Below are 15,919 nucleotides of genomic sequence, written 5' to 3' on the forward strand. Positions count from 1 at the left end.
AATAATTTGGTCAACATATACTTCTACCTGATTTTCAAGTATTAGGCATATGAAGTTTAACTTCTAGAAAAGAAAACAAGTTTTTTACTTAAATCCTATAGATCCAGCAATATGTTCAGTGAGGTTTTATTCCCCTTTTTAACTAGGTGTTATACAGATAATATTAGTGCTTATTTTTGGAAAAAAAAAGTGAATTTAATTGAAATGTATTATTATTTCTGGTTACTTTCTGTGTAATTAATACATCTATTTAACATATCCACCACTGTCTCCAAAACACTTCCTCTTCTTGGTAAACTGCGTTTCCCAATCACTCATTAGGATTTGAAAAATTCAAATACAAAGATTTAAGTTGACAGAGTCAAAATAAACATTTTGTCTTATTGGAAGTTAGTCACTACTATTAATAAAGAATATAGTGAGAAAGTGTATACAGTCTTTGACCCCAAGCCAGGTTACAAAAACAAACAACAGGCCTTTGTAAGGCATTGCGCTTTCCTGAATTTGTCTATTCTGGTTCCCAGAGAATTTTCTGTTAAACCAGAAAGTCTGCACAATTTCTCTGATATAATAAAACCTGAACATGTTTTGAAGTCATAGTTTTATGAAAACAAAGGATTCTTGAGAATGATTACATTCCACAGTTTCCAGTCTCCAAAGATAGCTGTCATCAATTCTTTCCTTCCCTGTTTATGCATGCCACTACCCCATGGGGAGACAGAGTTTATTTCCACTTCATTTGAATCTGGGCTGCCTATATACTGCCTTGACCAACAGAATGCAGTAGAAGTGATATTCCGGAACTTCTCACCTAAGGCTTTAAGAAGACTGGCAGCTTCTGCTTCCTTGCTCTTAGAATTCTTGCTCTTCAGAAAATCTCCCCCACCCCACTGACACAGCCAAAGCCAAAGGCAGAAGGAAAAGCCAAGTAGAGGAGAATGGAAGCACTCTGGCTGACATGCCCAGCAGAGTCTCCCACCAACTCCTGCCAACAGTCAACATCCACAGCCAACCAAGTGAGTGAGCATCTTATATGACCTAACTCAGTTGAACTCTAAGATAACTACAGATCACATAGAGCTTGATATGTCCCCATTATGTGGTCAGAGGGGCATAATTCTAATGACTGATATGTGATTCTTGTCTAGTAAGCTCAAGGGCTGGATCAAACAGCGTGACAGGAGAGCGAAGAGATGGCCATATTGAGAGTGATGTGCATTTATTGGGGGAAAGGGAAATTGGATGTTCCCAGAATCAGTGTGGATCTCACAAAACAGAGCTGCTCTGGGGTTGTGCTATGGATCCCACTAGATAGGACATAGTGGAGAGAAGGTATTCTTTTTTTTTTTTTTTTTTTTTTTTTTCAGATTTTATTTAGTTGTTTGAGAGAGAATGAGAGAGAGTACAAGTCGTGGGCAGAAGCAGGAGAGGGAGAAGCAGAGTAGCCATTGAGGGGAGAACCCAATGTAGGACTCAATCCTAGGACCCTGAGATCATGACCTGAGCTGAAGGCAGACAATTAACTGACTGAGCCACCCAAGCACCCCATGAGTTAACAGTTTTAATCACAAGGGTAGATATTTAAGATTTGGGGGCTTGCTGTACCAGTGCTGAATGCTGGACCCTTAAGTAAAAAAAAAAAATGTCCAGTTGGCATTGTAAAACTGTTTATTTGTTAATTTATTTTAAAATGAAAATAAGTGTATTACTTGTTAGCATAAATAACTTTTTTTTTTAAGATTTCATTTACTTATTTGACACAGAGAGAGAGAGAGATCCCAAGTAGGCAGAGAGGCAGGCAGAGAGAGAGGGGGAAGGAGGCTCCCCGCTGAGCAGAGAGCCCGATGTGGGACTCAATCCTAGGACCCTGGGATCATGACCTGAGCCGAAGGCAGAGGCTTTAAATCCACCCAGGTGCCCCAGCATAAATAACATTTTTAAGAAAAGTAACTTTATTTTCTTCTAAACAAAAAAAGTTACTGAGAAAAATGGAGTTGTTTTATAGTTTTGCAAATCTCATTTATGTCTGACTTAATGGAAGACAAGTGAATTGTTATATCTGTTTCTGTATTCAATCTGTTGCCATACGTTGTTTGTGAAATGTTTAAAGAAAACCCATCCACATGCGTATATATAATTAGAAAAAAAAGGGTTATTTTAATACCTTTTCAGATAATTATGGAAATTCTTCTTTCCTGGTACATAGTACTCAACAAGTGATAGTTTCTTAAAGATTAGCCACAATATCAATGAACTTTATGGGCTCTGTTGACATATTTTACTATATAATGTTTTTAAAATTATGTTGTTTTAGAAATCATTTGGTTTATTTTGAAAAAATGTCTACCAAAACCTAAATCTAAACAACCATAATTTTGTCTGTCATTCTTTCAAGTGCAAATAGTGTTCCATGAAAAAAGTGGCCATTTCAACTTACAACTGACACTTTCACATGAGTGCTACTTTTCTTGACAAACATACATCTGTTGGCAGTATAAGAGCTTTATACATACTTTCCATTTTATCACACAGAATATTAAAAGACATCTACCTCAAGTTAAGATTTACTTTAAAAATATTTTTTTACTGCTCTTTCAAGAACATTCTTTTTTTTTTTTTTAAGATATTTTATTTATTTACTTGAGAAAGAGAGAGAGCACAAGCACAGGGAGAGAGAGAAGCAGACTCCCAGCTGAGCAGGGAGCCTGATGCGGGGATTGATCCCAGGACTCTGAGATCATAACCTGAGCCGAAGGCAGATGCTTAACTGACTGAGCCTCCCAGATGCCCCTCAAGAACATTCATAAATAAAACTGGTGCCTTCTTTTTAATGCCAATATGTAGTTGTAGAGATGTTGATGGGTACTAATACAGCTTCGGGTCATGGCTTTGACTTGTGTTAACAGATTTACTCACCAATTGCCCTTGCACCATCAGAGCAAATGTCAACAGTTGTTTCAGAAGATAGTTCAAAAGAAGACATTGAATCCTTTGAGTATTTCAGCAGCCTTTCTGTTGCTGCCAAGCACTCACACAGAAGAACTTTGATTACTAATTTGTGCTGATACTCAACAGCTGATACTTAATATAAGAAAAATGGCAAGCCCAGCTATATCTGTAGGTATTTTAATTTTTAATGAAAATATACAGATATACAGAGAAGAGATTAACTTGCTCTTCATATTTATAACCCAGTTTTTAATTTGATGTATTACTGTAGCTTTGGAAAGTGGCAGTTCCATGGTGTCTCTTAACAATTTGTTTAACCAGGCAGGCATTCAGCAATGCCAACTGTACAAAGCATACAGTGTGTGCTTCCCCAGGCAATGCAATATGATAAATTGTGCTGCATGAGGATTCTGTAATAACTTTTTAGTTTCTAAGTTTCTAGTTTGAAAAACTGAAACGAATGAATTGTCTTTTAAAGAGTTCATCATTCCTACATTTAAAAATTAAGTTCTTTTTAAAAAAAAAAATTTTTAATGATTAGTCCAAATGCCATTGTAATATAACTGGCACCATGTTGCTAGTCAAAGTGTCCTATTGAATAAGACACAGCAAAGTAAATTATTAACATCTCCAAAGCATTAAAAACAACAGCTTTCACGATCTATGTGTTTTTTTATTTATGGTTTCAAACCATTTCTTACATTTTATTAGATCCCTCCTTTCTATGAATCAAGCTCTATTTCTTCCTTTTCTTGGTAACATTAGACATAGATGAAAGCAGCTATGAATTGAAAAAGCATGCCTTTAGAGAAAGAGAACACAAGTGGGAAGGGGAAAGGGAGAGGAGGAGAGAATCTCGGGCAAACTCTGGGCTGAGCACAGAGCCCAACCTGGGACTTGATTCAGCAACCATGAGGTCATGACCTGACTCGAAAGCTGCAGTCAGCGCAACCAACTGCACCACACAGGCACCCCAGGTCATCTAAAACTTCTTATATAAGCTTTTCTGACAACATGCTTGGCCAAGAATACTGTTAGGGTTGACGCTGAACTGGGGGTTCATTATCTTATAAACTTGAAGCAAATGTATTTTTCTGAAGGAAATCAGTTTATCAATCTCCCAAATATATGGAGTTCTTACGGTCTTTTTATTCAATCAAGTTCTTCAAGATGCCTGTTAAAAACCATGTTATTTACGTAAAAAACAAAGGATAACAAAAAACAAAATTCTTAAATTTCTGAGATAGGAATGCCTTAATTATAAACCAAACTTTTTTCCATTATAATGTATTTCTAATCTGGACCAGCATCTCATTTGCACTTTATAATAACATCTATGCTCTGACTGAAGTAGGTTCTCATCCAGGGCTTTCCCAGGTTATAGGTCAATGTCAAATCAGGATTTGTATGGACGAACCGTTCAACTCCCAAGTTCACAGATTCTTGGCCTTTGCAACTTCAGTGAAACCACCCCCCACCCATAAACCTCATTTCAATCACCCATACGCATAATTACTCTTTGGACATTGTCACCATTCAGGACTGCTCTAGCCTTTCATTTTAAACTCCTGTCTTTGTCTTTATTTTGTCTAGAGTTTAACTAATGAGTGTAAGGTCTATGTCTATCTTGCTTACACAATTTATCTTTCAGAGCCTTATTTCTTGATATTATATTCTATATTCTATACTTATTTGTTTATCATCTTTCATTCCCCTTATACTATAAAATCCATGAGGGCCTGAACTTTGTTTGAATCACTGCTGTGTCCCCAGCCTCTAGTATAGTACCCAACTCATCATATGTGCTCAGTAAGTATTTGTTGAATGAATAAATAAATGAATGCTCTGTCAACATGACACCCTGACCATAACCTGTGGCCAACAAATATGCACTGCATAAGTGAATAATATATAATAATAGCCAATACTTACTGAGTGTTTAAACTGTGCTGGGTGATTCTAGTTGCTGTAAATGGATAAATCTCATTTGATTCACAAAATGCCCTATGGGCTATGTGGTATTATAATTGCCATTTTATAGATGAACAAATTTAATTATGCAAACGTATAATTAAGCCAAAATAAGCTTAGATACCGTGTAATTTCAACTAAGGCATAAAGAAAAGATGGGGGAAAGACCTGAAGATTCTTGCAGCTTTCCACAATGTAACAGCAGGCTATGCCTACTGAGGACAGTGGGATAGGGATACCTTAATTCCATCCTCAGCAAAATATTTCTTTACCTCTATCTTTTAAAAATAATGATCATTGTAATGTACCCAAGTTTTGTTTGGGAAACAGTACAAACACATAGTCTGTTTCCATGTCCAAATATCTCTAGTGTGGTTGGATGCTACTCACAAAGCAGAAAGGAAGAAGATTCACAATTCTGAGGTGTCTATTCTCAAGCATTCTCTCCTTTAACCCATTCCCTTTCTGCAAAGTGAAAGAGTAGATAATGCTTCAGACCACCAGAACTAGTGAATTAGAACAAATGTCAACTAGTGAAATCTCTAAGCAGTGAACTATTTCTAAGATGATCAGGCCCTATCCATTTAGTTCTTTAAAGACTACATTTAACACTTTCTTTTTAAAGCATTTCATACTTCTTGAGAATAGAATCTTTGCCATCTACAAGAGTGCAATCTTGATCCATATTGAGGATTTTTCCTAGGACTTTCACTTTAGTATTTTGGTTGGGGTAGTTTATGCTAATGATAAAAGAGACAAAGTGTCCTGTTTTGCTTTTGTCTTCACTCCCACTGGAAAAGTAATCACTGACATTCAATAGCTTAGAGGAAAATTAACCTTACGACTGAATTAAACTTTATGATGTGTGAATTTTAATTAGGTGAGTTTTTCAATTGCTCCTATAACAAGCTAAGTTGTCAGATAGAAATAAACTGAATTGTGGAGGAAAGAATTGATGTCAAAGGTCTAATTAAAAAAATAAAACAAAGTAAAACATGCTGTACCTGAAATTATTGGGACTTGAGTGGTCAACAGCACAGAAGTGGCAATGTATTTTGAAACTTTTATAGTTTAACTTCGAAGAGTCAAACTTCAGTTTGTATAGAAAGAATGTCAGGGAGAATATAATTCTGCGCAGGGTACAGTCTAATTTTATCTCTCCAGGAAATCCAACAACAAGGAAAGAAATCAGTCGTAAGCCATACAAAGTCAAAAACAAAGTTAATTTAGGCACTCTGGAGATAAAACCCTCACACACAAACAAATCATTCACTTTTTAACTCCATAAAAAACATAAAGTTGTATTCAACAGGAAGTAAAATATATACATCAATCCCATGCTATTGATTGGTAGGTGATAAAGATAAGGATGATGTGTTGCCTTACTTGACAAAGGATCCTCCTCCCCCTACCATCTACTATCCTAATCTATTTTACTGTTATTAGCCAATGCATTATTTGACGGGTGTCTCCATAATAAATGATTCCTTCCCTTCTAGTTGAAAAAAAAAAAAATCCCCAAACAAAACACACACATAAAACAAAACCTTCCTTTGACTATACAACCCCCACTAGTTAACATTCTAGCTCTGTCATTTCCTTTTCTACCAAGCTTCTTGAAAATGAACTAACCTTCATTCTATCCTCAAAACCCTGTAATCAACCTTCTGTCACTACAACTTCTTCCCAACTCCTTTCAAAATACCACTAATGACTTCTGGTTGAAAATCTAAAGAACAATTTTTAGTTCCTAGCTATTTGATTATTTCTTTTGCAACATTTACCATTGTCTCCTACTCACTCCATATGGGTTTCTCATAGACCAGTTTTCCACTCACATTTCTATCTACTTCTCCATCTCATCCATGGACTCCTCTTCTTCCACTATCTACTGAAACAGTGTGAAGTTAAGGATTCTATCCTTTGGTCTTTGAATCCTCTCTGATTCCCAAATCTTATTCCTTAGGTCTCAGAAATCTGTATGCAGCTGCCCAGTTAACATGACCCATTGTTATTTTTCCATAGACTTTCAAACTTAGCATGTGTCAGAAGAAACTTACCCATTCCTCTACAAATCTTCCCTCCCCCTACACCTCTGTCTAAGTGAATGATCCTGCAATGCACTTGGGCACCAGAGTCAGAAGTCTGGGAGAATTCTGCTCCCTTACTGTCTCTTCCATTGTCATGTCTGTTCAGCATGGCTTTTTTCCCCTATATCTCATAAGTACTCTTTAATATATTCCCTCATCTCCATACCATCTACCTTAGTTTTGACTTTTATAACTTCTCTTCTGGATTATATCAGTAGACTCTATGTGTCTCTTCTTGTCACCAGTGGTCTTTCTCCTATCATCTCTCTGCTTTCGCATTGCTTGTTTCACACAAAGTGGATCTAAGCATTTCTTCCCCTGTTTGAATTTTGGTAACATCTAAACATCTTTCCTTCAACATCCAAAAATTTTACCAGAGTCTTGTAGGCCAAGGTAAAGCAATTAAACTGTATTTTAGGTGCAGTGAGAGTCACTAGAAAGTTTCATTTAGATGGTGAGTGTAATAATTTGATTGACATTTTGATAAAATTATTCTAGCTGTATGAGTGAATATAAGGTAGGAAAATTAGAAATGGGGACATCATATAGGAGGTTATCAGTCCAAGTGATTGTGGCATGCACAAATGTATGAATTGTAGAGATAGGAAATTCAAGGAATTCTGTGGAGAAAAGGTACAGTCTTGCTTTGGGTTTTGATATACAGAATAAGAAAATGAGATGCTAAAGCAAGTGGTCAGATAATTGTGCTGATTACTCAATCTGAGAAAAAGAGACTGTGATAGGAAGTTTTGGTGGATGAGCATATGGGGATTGGGGAGAATCAGGTGATCTGTTTTAAGACATATTAAAATTTGAAATTCCTATCAGACGTATCAATGGACAGAACTATGTCCTCCCACTCCATCAATATGGTGAAGGCCTAACTCCCAATATGACTATCCTGGGGATAGGAACTTTAAGAAGATAGTTAGGATTAAATGAGGTCATAAAGGTGGGGATGTTCTATAAAACTAATGTCCTTTTAAATTCTCTCTCTTTCCCTCCCTCTCCCTGTTTCCCTCTTCTCTCTCTCTTATTCCCTCCCTCCTTCTGACAGCAAGTCCTCCTGAGGACAGTAAGCCAGGAAGAAAGTTCCCACCCCAAACTGAACCTTAATATTGGACTCTCCAGCTTCCAGAGCTGTAAGAAAATATATTTATGTTGTTTAAGCCTACTTGATACCTAGTCCTTGGTATCTTGTTATAGCACCCTGAGCTGACTAAAGAGACGGTTTGGTGAGATAATAGTTTGATATATTTCCTGATGTTTACTTCCTTCTTTCCAAGCTCTATTCAAACAATCATGTTATTCTGTACCCAACTGAATGAAGGTAAGGATCTGACTGTAGAATCCAGAGAAAAGAGGGAGACTTCTTGGCTTTGAATCCTTTTAAAACATGAAAGAGTGCCTAGCATGGATAGAATGACTGCATGAGACATTATGCAGACCAGGCTTTTGCTCTAGCATGCCCTTACCCCCACCCCTGAAATCCTATTCCCTTTCCTGATAGTCAGAAAAGAAGATATTCCCTGAGATGAAAAGGAACAAAGAAACGGCAGTGATGAGAGTAGAGAGGTTGGTGGTACAGGTCAAGAGGGCTAGACCTAAATGGGCCACATGGACGGGAAAAGGGACTAGCTTAGCAAAGGAATTAGCACTGAGGAACATTGCTAAAATACCTAGGAACCATGTGGAAGTCATCACCTGATGAATGCCCTGGCCTACTTTTTATGCAATCACAGTCCATCCCTTGTGCCCAGAGGTTATGCAAGCTGTTCTTTTCATCAATGTCTAATAAAGGCATCTCTTCAATAGCTCCTGGCATTTCTCCCAGCCACTGCTCAGCAGGAGTGACACCTGTTGGTTCTTCAGATTTTGCTTGACTCTTCTCTGACTTACCCCATATGGACAAGTACACAAATCATTTTTCAATATCCCAGTGACTCATAATACTTGAGAAAGCCCAGGATAGTTAGTGGGGAGGTGGTGGTCTGGAAGAGAGACTTCCTACACCTGTAGTGAGTGGAGTAGAAGGACAAATGAGGCTACCTCGTGATAATTCCCAAACTGAGACAGTGATGAAATTATTCAAGTAGGTAGTTGGATATGATTCTGAAGTTCAAAGGAGTCATAACACAACAGAGAAATATAAAACCATGGAAATGGATGAGATCACATAATGAGAAAGTTCAGCCAAATAAAAAGGGAAAGCCAAGTCCTAAAAAATAATAATCATTAGAGAAAGCACCAAAGAAGAATAAAAGAAGGAATGGCTGGTGTGGTAGGAAAACAGATACAGAAATCAAGGCCAAAGAGGGCTCTGATAAGGGCCTACATGTTATGCTGTAGGTTGCTGACAGGTCTAGTAAAACGAGAACAGAAAAAGAGTTTATAGGTTTCAATGACATAAAGATCAGCATCAGTGAAGATATAGGAACAGAGCCAGACTGGAGCAGATTGAAAAATGAAGAAGAGTGAGGAGGTACAGGCAGATTGTGTAGATAGCTGTTTCAGTAAATTTGGATGTAATATGGGCCAAAGAAATGCGTTAGTAGTTAAAGTGCTTAAAAACCAAACATACTTTCTTTTTTCCTCCTTCATTTGGCTTTTCAATATGGGAGATATTTGAAGATGTTTAAGTTTGTGGAAATGCCCCAGCAAAGACAGAAAAATTAAGTATAAGAAACAATAGTAGAGATAGATTTCTATATAAGGCAAAAGTGGAGGCATTGACCTTTGATTAAAGGAGACACTTCTTCTAACACAGCAGGAAGCATCAAGGCAAAGAGTGCAGATGCAGGTAGCCTGTAAGTTTGGTGGTGGGAAGATGAGGAAGTTATTATAGGGTCTTCTATTTATTTTTTTTTAAATGAGGCAAGATTATCAACTAAGAGTATATATTTAAAAGGTAGGACATTGGGGAGGGTATGTGCTTTGGTGAGTGCTGTGAAGTGTGTAAACCTGGTAATTCACAGACCTGTACCCCGGGGGATAAAAATATATGTTTATAGAAAATAAAAAATTAATTAAAAATTTTTTTAAAAGGTAGGAGAAGAGGGAGATTGAAGGGGAGAAGAAAAACTGGTAAGAAATGTCTTGAATTGCAAACTAAGCCTAAAGAAAGACATAACAGAACTACTGAGCATCGCTGAGATCTTATTTGGAATGTATAGTCACAAATTTTAAATGAATTCATTAGCCAAGTTGTGTGATCCACTACCTTCAATAGTGGTTTGGGTCCAGAAGAGAAACAAGAAAGACAGATTTTCTTTTCAGGTGTACAGTGGAGGGAGAAAGGAAAAGAATCTGAGGGCATTTGACTATGACTCTTCTCTAAGATAACACTGCTTCCTGTGTATACTTTGACTGTATTTATTATCACTCAGAACTGTGATTGTTGGTATGTGCATGCTTTGTAATTAGACCATGAGAACATTTTGAATAGTCTATATTTCACCTCTATAGTTTCAAAAATCAGTTGGCACTAAAATGTTTGCTGGAGTTCATAGAAAAACCTTGGGAGATAACGTTGATATTAAAAAAAAAAAAGTCATTAGATTCTTCTAAATTTCAGGAGATGCAGAGTGGACTTTAGCACCTGAGTTCCCATAGATTTAGGAACCACAACCTTAAACCTGAAATGATTAAGCTCTAAGTGAAGAATTGTCATCAGAGCAGAGATTGCTGAAAAAGCCTGAGTCCAAAGAAGAGCAGTGAGCCCTGAAGACTAATGCCTTCTTCAACATAGGCAGAGGTAATGTAGCATTGAGAAAACAACCCCTCTGATGGTTAATGGCTACATGATCTATTTCAGCATGCTAGGGTTTCAGGGCTAAGGGGTGTTTTATAACCACCAAAAGAAGCTCCTTGCTGTAACACAAGTTAAAATATGCTGAGCACAGGGTTTTCATTACAAGGGACCTTAATAACTTACATAGCTTGTCTGACCACAGCCAAAAGTAGCTTCAGGGAGTGCTATAGGAAATTGGCCATTGGAGGGGGTATGAAGGGTGGGGAGAGTGAAGTGACTACATGATAAAAGAAGATCAGTTCCATAGATATTTATTTAATATCTACTGTGTTCCAGGCATGGTAGTCTACTGTAAAACTTTAAAGTATACAGCTTATGTCCAGACAGCCTGCTCTATTTAATCAAGGGCAATGTGTTGTGTTTATTGTGTGCACCTCTGTGTATATAACAAATTGTATTTACTTAAATTCTATGTCAATTTTTCCCAGAAAATGTTCCTTAGAATACTGGAGTCCCAGGAGATATTAATAAATGTTCTAGGGAGAGGAGAGTTTCCAAACACAAATAAGTTTTGGAAGCATTAGGTTAAGCATTGGGTTTCCTTATGGCAGAACATCTAGAAGACTCTAAAGGGCTAATAAGTATTAATGTTTTCTAAGAAAGGGGGAGAAAAGTAATAATTCAGCATTGCCAGACTTACTTGATTATGGTCTTTTTTCACAAAACAACTTTTAATGCCTCAGGGGATTCATGTTTCATTGCTTGTGAAATTCTAAATTGTCTAATGTATGTTTTAGATTACATATATATAGTGTGTATTATATATTCATATGTGTTAATTATCTTCTTTTCCTAATATAGCCCCAAATTTGAACAAATTGAATACTTTATTCATCACAGGAACCATCAGTTCATTTTAAGAAGATGTTTTCATTCTAAATTTAGATATTCTAATCAACAACCAATAGTTATAATTATACATATTCTTAAGAAGTTCATGAAAAGGACAATGGACTAAGTAAGAAGGTATGAAATATTTTATCTCAAACTAGAGCACCAAGTAAACCTTCAAGTCCCAGGAAAGATGCATTTCAAAGTATCAATTAATCCAAGTATTTTATAATATGCAAGAATGTTAAGATTATTTTAAAGCCTTGGACACTCAGTAAAATGATACTCAGTGCCTTACCCAGAGACTTTTATCCATAAATGTCATAATATTCTAAAAATATTTAAGTCAGTTTTACAAATAACTTTCAAAATTCATTATACTCACAGAAACTCAGTTTGACTAATTGGACCTGTTCATACTTCTTAATTTTAGCTTTTTATCCTCCTAGGTATTCCCATGTTTTGTATGATACTAGCCATCTTCAGCTGTGTACTGCCAGACGAAGTAACTGAAGACCAAGTGCGGCAATTACACAGTTAATATAAATGCATGACTCTCAGATGATTCAGGGATATCCATTACATTTCATGAGGGAGTTCCCTTCAGGGATTACATTAACCATATCTGTTCAGTTTGGCACAACTGGCATGGACTTAAAGGCAGTTTATCATGGAAATAATTTAAAGTCAAGAAAGGGTCAATGAGGCCCTGAAGAGTATAAAAATAGTAAGACTCCGAAGACTCCAGTAGCAGGCCATTTAAGTAAAATTAAGGAAGGATATAGAAGAGATTATGTGCCATACATTTTAAATGAAGGGAGTTTTAAAAAATCATCATAGTGCTTAAGTACCTGTAGTGGTTCCTCATTATCTTGCAGGATCAAGTTCAGACTTTCTTATCTGGCTAACAAAATCTTTCACTGGTTGGTTGGTTGGTTGGTTGGTTGGTTGGTTGGTTGGTTGGTTTAGTTAATTATTTCAAGATTTATTTATCTATTTCAAGATTTATTTATTTATTTTATAGAGAAAGAAAGAGAGAGAGAGCACAAGCAGGGAGGGAGGCAGGGAGAGGAAAAGGGAGAGGGAGAAGATCTCAAGCAAACACACTGCTGTGTGGAGCCAGACTCCAGGTTTGATCCAATGACCCTGAGATCATAATCTGAGCTGAAATGGAGAGTCTGAAGCTCAAGCGACTAAGCCACCCAGGAACCCACCATATACTTCTTTCATTTTCTTCCCTTACCATACTATCCTGCTCCTCACTTTCCCTTTCCTCAAAAAGACCCATTCTTCCCACACCTTTGCCCACTCTTCCTTTCATCTGGGATTCTGCTCCTTCTTCCTGCCTCTGAAGATTCAGGGCAGATCTTGCCTCTCCTCTGAAAATTTCATTAATATATAAATTGAGATATAAAAAGATATAAATTACCTGAGATCACATCACCACTTACTATTGATATGATTTTGTTCCTCTCCCCCTCAAAAAACTTTCCTCTCCCTGCTTTAACTCTGCTTAAAATTATATTTAATTAAAAGACATAGAAGGGAACTTCAGCTAATTTTAGTTTTAAAATCTCTACAAACAATGTGTTGACATATAAAAATTTTCCAAATTCTGCCTTAGCTCTCTGTAACACAAAAAATATACACCTTTATATTTAGAGACTATTGTAGTCAGCTTGAGCTGCTGCAACAAATATTCCATAGGATGGAGTCCATAGGATGTTTTATAAACAACAGAAATTTATTTCTCACAGTTCTGAAGGCTGCAAGTCCGAGATTAATGTGTTAGCTAGTTGGTTTCTGGAGAGAGCCCTCTTCTGGGTTGCAAAATGCCAACTTCACCGCCTATCCTGACAAAGCAAACAGAGGGCAGGCTACCCTTCTGACCTCTTCTTTAAGGGAGGAATCAAATTCATAGGCTCCACCCTCTTGACCTAATTACCTCTCAATGGCCCCACCTCCAAATACCATCACTTAGAGATTAAGTTTCAACATACATTGAGTTCATAACAGAGACCATTGTCATTGATTTTGTTTAAATGGTTCTTAACAATGGCAATGGCTAGGAAAGTCTTGCCCAACAGTGTTTCCTAAAGTCATAAATGTAAAGCCTAGAAGTACCTAGACAAATTACCTCCAGACCCTAATGTGAGTTTTGCTAATTCTAACTCTGAAGTTTTCTGATCCTTCTCTTGGAACTTCAAAAGCTGTCACATTAACTCTCCAAATTTCCCTGAAAGATCACAGGGCTTTTTATTTTAGGGGATAGTCACCACATCTTTACTCTTCCCCCATTAGTTACATGATAGTTACAGTGTGCTTCCCCTAGTGTCAGTTCTGAAAAGACTAAATGGTTTCAAACATTTGTCTAGAATATGTAGTGAACACTTACTCTGGTAATGACCTAATTTGAGAATTTAATATTTCATTTAGAGTAATAAGTGGAGACAATACAATGGGACAGTTAAAGCTATTGGCTATGGAGTCAGTACGTAAAGCCAGTAGTCTTAACTGTGATACCGTACTGATACAGTAAACCAACCTCATGCTGTATGATCAGCTCTACTATGAACCAGGCATGTGAATATATAAGAAGCATAGAAAAAATGATCACAGTGGTGATGATGATGTTGAAAACAATGATGATGAAAAAGACAGTCCTCTGAACAGAGAACTAAAATTCCATCAATAAATTTGCAAGTTCTTTCTCCATGGTGGATATTTAATAAATTGTTGCTTTATTTGGACTTTCTTAGACATACACTTCAGTTGGGAAAATGTACAAACATTTGTGGAACATCCTGGAAGACATTTTATTGTAAAGACTTTGAGAGGTAAAATGAAATTTTCTACTTATTTCAAACAAAAAGTCAATGAAAGTTTGGACATATAGTCAATGCTCAAGGACTGAAGTTAATCAAATGTTGAGTAGTAAATACATACCCTAAATGCTTTGTCCTGGTAAGAACTAGGGCAGTAGTACATCTTGTCTTATACTTTCTTACATATTTGTCTTTTATATTTTTGGAATTAATGTTTTGTGGCTTTCACAATTTGCCAGGAATTGTATAATAATTTGTTTTGGCTCAGATACAAAATACAACTGAATATACCATGGGATTGGTTCACTAGATGTAACCTAACCTGCTAGGAAGCATCCACTTTTCAGTGTAGTTAATTTTTTTTTTTCATTTTGATCATAAATATGGAAATTTCTAATATCATGGAATTTATTTCTTGGAAAAATATCCTTACAAATAAAATCAACCCATAGTTGATGTGGTGGGAATCAAGTCACTGCCCAAGCATAATATTGAGTAAAGCAGCTAAATATGAGGAAACATATCCTAGTGAGACAGGAAGGCATTCAGGATAGTGCTAGCAAGTTTTCTTCTCTACACACACACACACACACTTCACTAATCCCTTTTTGCTTCAGTCTACTGTTAGTGATTAGGGACAAAGTACACGTTTTAGATAAATTATGAGAACAAATAGCAAATTTGCTGTTGCTCTATGATGTGAATGATCCTACCCTGTTTTCTATTAGAAATAAGAAAAAATAATTTGTAAAATTATTTCAAAAGGTGTTGTAGCCTTTGTAAAACTATGAGTGAAAAAAAATAGTGAATATTGTGAAGATGTTAAAGTAGAAGAACATGTCCCCAAAATGTGTGGCTCTCAAAAACAAATTTTATTTGGGAAGTCAAGAACCTGTAGAAACATATCTCTAAAACTATAGCTGGCAAATTACTAGTTCAGGTACAGAAATAATTTTCATCATGCAACATTTTTTTTTTAATTTAAAGGAGGACCGTGTAACTTTACATAATGTAAACTGGAAAGGCAGCATCTTTGGACCATAACCTCAGGCGTATGGTATCCTCCCAAGCTAAAGAAACACATAAAGAAGTTTAAATAGCATTCAGCCTCAAATGAAACTGGTTGGAAGAAATTGCCTTGGTAAGAATACCCAATGGAGATAGAGCACAAGTTTTTAGGTGGCCCAAAACAAAGTGACTTCAACTTTACCGCAGTGCAATTGACAGCCCATTCAAGCCAGGCTTATTTACCATTCTACAAAATGCAGGGAACCAAAAGGCCATATTTCCCTGGCAGGCATGTATAAAAGTGTGGCTCATGGTAGGTATCTTTTGAGACTAGTTTAATGAATGTTTTAGTCAAAAGTATAAATACATATTGTTTCCCATAACTGTGGATTTATAGTTCTGCCCCTAATATACCAAATATGCACAAGCTCTTC

General features: G+C 36.5%; 1 long non-coding RNA gene across 1 annotated transcript; it reads left to right on the forward strand.

Moving 5' to 3' along the window:
* Nucleotides 1-923: 923 nt before the first annotated feature.
* Nucleotides 924-15,685, forward strand: LOC309864445. The gene is made up of 5 exons (XR_014311529.1): nt 924-1,016; nt 8,068-8,152; nt 10,585-10,764; nt 14,412-14,489; nt 15,465-15,685. It is a non-coding gene; the product is annotated as an uncharacterized lncRNA (long non-coding RNA).
* Nucleotides 15,686-15,919: the final 234 nt, after the last annotated feature.

Source organism: Mustela nivalis (genome assembly GCF_964662115.1).
Source record: "Mustela nivalis genome assembly, chromosome: 5".
Classification (NCBI taxonomy): Eukaryota; Metazoa; Chordata; class Mammalia; order Carnivora; family Mustelidae; genus Mustela; species Mustela nivalis.